A 4,008-nucleotide genomic window follows, 5' to 3' on the forward strand; every position below is an offset into this window, starting at 1 on the left:
GCGAGGAGCAAATGTCCAAACGTTGTGTACTTGTGTTGTATTTTAGCTCTCTCACATTTGACAAACATATTTATTATTTTAATTATTTGTAAAAATAAGAAAGCCAATTTTGAATTTTCTTATACTTGTTTGATTCCAGGGGGGAGGCAAATGCCCCTTCTTGCTCCCCCTGCGGACGCCCATGTGTATATTTAATCGTGAAGAAAGATAAATCACAAAAGTTTTCCTTAATTTATTTTTCTATATCCTTTACATATTTTCTTGATCTTGTAATTGTGTATCAGTCTGGTGAAAAGATGTACTTGCGTTATTTTCTTCAGCTACTGATTGATTTATATTTATGTTATTTTTCTCAGTATTTCCTTCAGGTTTTTCCTTTATGCCATGTTTAAGCAAGTGACTCACTAAAAAATTTACTTTAAACATGTTATATATATTAATGCTGCATTTATTGCATTTAATCATATAATCTGATGTACTCAATTCGGAATGTTCTGATACCCACATACGTTCTATTTCTTTTCGTATTTCTTCTATTATTCGCGGATGTGTACATATCAGGTGTCTTTCTAAAATATTTTCATTATATCCACTCAAAAGAACTTTATCACAAAGCTTACATCTTGCAGAGTATCTTTCTTTAGCTGTGAAATATCGCCATACCAAGTTGCTTCGGTCAACGTCTCCATCACGAAATATTTCATGCTTACGGCACAAATGCACTTTTGTGCGTAAATAATCACTACAAACATAATGACAAATACTGCATTCTATCTTTCGTTTCACTCTAGTACAATATTTCTGTATCCAATTTTCTTTAATTTTCGTCTGCGCTGCCGTTATGTCCTCACAGTATCATAGAGCGTATATTATTAAATAAGATGTAACGACTGTGCCAAGAAACGTTCGGTAAAGGTCGGTGAATAATGCATGAATCTTTGTTAGAATGTTATTGTTGATACATACATTGGGCATTATGGCTGTGTTTCGGTATACACTACAAGTAATGAAAATTCATAAGTTCACGTTACATATACTATAGATTTTCACTGATAGTGTACATCGGTCTATGTATGCCTAACATAAAGTACAGTGGCAATCAATGTGTTAATCAAATTTGATCAAAGTCATCATTAATCTTTTTCAAGTGAGAAAAAATTGGTTTTGACAATACATGGCTCCTCTAGAGCTTTCTCTAAAATATATTTTCGAATATAAAAGAGGAAAAAGAAAATTTTACAGAAACACAGTGTTTACGAATATAATTGATTTATTACGCTCATAACTTTCTGCTCTACACTATTAGCTCTACGCTAAAGTCGATAAAAGTTAGCTAACGCTTTGGACTACCCGGTATACAAAGTTGGTTTCATTCCACGCCGAAACTCGTCGATGATAATTAATTACAGTGTATTTCGACTATATACAGTTTTGCTAAGATAAAAAAAATAAAATATTGTTTCCGTGTCGCTTTTCGCAAAAGTAGCTTCTATTGTTTTGCAAAATTTTTTGTAATAATTTGGTAAAGATGAAAGTAAGAGAAAGAAATAAGTATGAAGGGACAAAGAGAAGAAAGTCGAACAAAGAAACAGAGTAAAAAAGGGAATAATATAAAAGTCAGTTAAAAATTGTGGCTCGTTATTGAAAGCCATGCCTTGCTTAACGTTAATAATCGTGTCTTTCTATGTACACTTTTTAAACGCTTCACTAAAACTAAAATATATATATATACGTTATACGCTACTTATACATACATATGTTGTATACATAATATATAAAAGGGTGTACTTGTCGTCGAAGACAACACGGGAAAATGCTCCCTTCTAATTCTACATGACGAAAATGTAAGAGTCTGGTAAACGCGGCGAGCTGTGAATCCAAGGATCTGTATAAAACGGGAGATCTACAATGAGATCAGAGATCTATGACAGAAATCTAGAAATAGAACAATATATTTGTGAAGCCGCGATTCATGAGTGCAAGCGCAATTCGTGGATTCCGAATTCATTGCATTCAGGGCGAATGTAATGAATTAATATCTATGTATATCCGGATCCGTGGAAATTTATGAATCTGAGAAATTTAGAGCGATCGTGGATTTATGGATCAAAAGATTCGTGGAATTGTCAACTCATTGCTGAACTGAAGGAGCAACGTATCTAGAAATCCGTTTAGACGTGTAATCTCCGGAATTCGATCGAAAAGATCGAAAAGATTTCAAAGATATCTTAAAAAGCAAGAGTTTGAAAAACCGCAGATCTATATGATTCGTCAAATTTGATTCGACAATTCATTGAATTCGCGAATCTTCGTTAATGCGAAGAGCCGCGAGAAGATACAGAACACAGATATACGAATATAAGGTCCGGCAGAGACACGGATCTGTGGATTCAAAGGATCCGCGAGTCCATATACATATTTATATATGTGTACACATACATATACATATAATCGATCGATTGCGTTAAACTGGGATGTACATACATGCTATGCCGCGAGCCTGCTCATCGGCCGAAATACTGCACGGTGTTTCGAAACATTGCAAGACACATCTCGCCATCTGCTACTACAAACTGCTGAAATCCTCATGAATTCAAGCATATCGGTTTTGTTTTATAAAGTATACATATCTTTTGATCAATACTCTATCTTCTGCGATTATTCGAGTGATCGTACGTAAGCCTCTCAATGAAGTACATATAAAGTTCGTAAGGCAGCATCCATATAGATTATTAAGAAATGCCGATAATAATTATATTAATTATGAAATTACAATACAATCAATGATGCTGAATACATATTATCAATCACGGTGTGTTACATCAATTTTGTTCGATAATAATTCAACGTATCTCACACATGAGGGGGCGAGCCTATGGAACGATATATCATTCTCGATTCACAATAATGTACGCGAACCTACACACTGACATATAAGATTCAGAATTAAATTACGTCCCAAGTTTCAATTTATAGGCGTTATAAATATGAGTTTTTGCTTTTTTTTGTGCTTCACCCTGCGCGACACAAGATCGTCATTTGCACGACTCGCATTTTGCTCTCCTTTCGGATTATCTACGCCCTACGGGATTTCGCGTGAAATCGTGAAGCACACATACACGTGAGATCCATGTTCCCGGGCGTCATGGCTGCGCACTTGTGCTGCGTACTTGTGATCCACGTGTGAGATTTCCGTACGAATGAGCGCGAAATCGCCGCCGCTCCGCGTCGGCGAACAGTCGCTACTAGGAGACACTCGAGTCAGAGTCTGACTGAAAAAATTCACTATAAAAATAAAATAATGATCAGATGTGAATGACTTGTTAAAAAGTGATTATACAGATCAATGACTTAAATTTTAAAATTATGCTAATTTAAGGAAATTTAAAAACTAAAACGTATACATTTTATTTGGAAATGCGTAAGAACATGGAATTCTGCGCGCAAGGATAATCTAACTTCTACGTTATATCTTGTCCATAAAAAGGATTCATAAAAAATTTTGTAAACTCTAAATCTATCAATTTTTAGGGGCATTGCAATAATGGAAAAAATATAATTTTGCTTAAAAATATATTCTCTGGAAACTATAATTTTTGAAAAAAATGTTTTATATAAAAGTTGTAGAAGTTTAAGTGGCGCATTTTATAGTAATGTTAATATAATCTTGAATGGCATTGTTGAGATAAAAATCACTGAAATCTTTAAATAAAAACCTCTATATTTTTAATATTTTATTTAATTTTTACATAATCTTGCAACTGATTTCAAAAGTTTTTCAAAACAGTTTAATAGAGTTTCTTTTCATAAAGTACTTTCCGAATTATGTGGCTTGCAAGATGCAATAAGTACTGCCGACATTAGCGTTATCTAAGGTGTATCACGTGAAGATTGCTCGATCTCTCAAATTTACATGTGTGTGTGTGTGTGTGTGTTTGTGTGTGTGTGTGTGTGTGTGTTGTGTGTGTGTGTGTGTGTGTGTGTGTGTGTGTGTGTGTGTGTGTGTGT

The 4,008-nt window shown here is 34.2% G+C and overlaps 1 protein-coding gene across 2 annotated transcripts in view; it reads right to left on the bottom strand.

Annotated features, from left to right (window-relative positions):
- Positions 1 to 1,252: 1,252 nt before the first annotated feature.
- LOC105448325 (BMP-binding endothelial regulator protein) overlaps positions 1,253 to 4,008 on the bottom strand; it is a 77,176-nt gene continuing 74,420 nt past the window's right edge. For both annotated transcript variants that reach the window (XM_011686829.1, XM_011686830.1), the window contains exon 12: positions 1,253 to 3,285. The gene's annotated coding sequence lies outside the window, so the exon portion shown is untranslated. The remainder of the gene's footprint in view (positions 3,286 to 4,008) is intronic.

This window comes from Wasmannia auropunctata, unplaced genomic scaffold (assembly GCF_000956235.1).
Source record: "Wasmannia auropunctata unplaced genomic scaffold, wasmannia.A_1.0 LD336088.1, whole genome shotgun sequence".
NCBI classification, from domain to species: domain Eukaryota; kingdom Metazoa; phylum Arthropoda; class Insecta; order Hymenoptera; family Formicidae; genus Wasmannia; species Wasmannia auropunctata.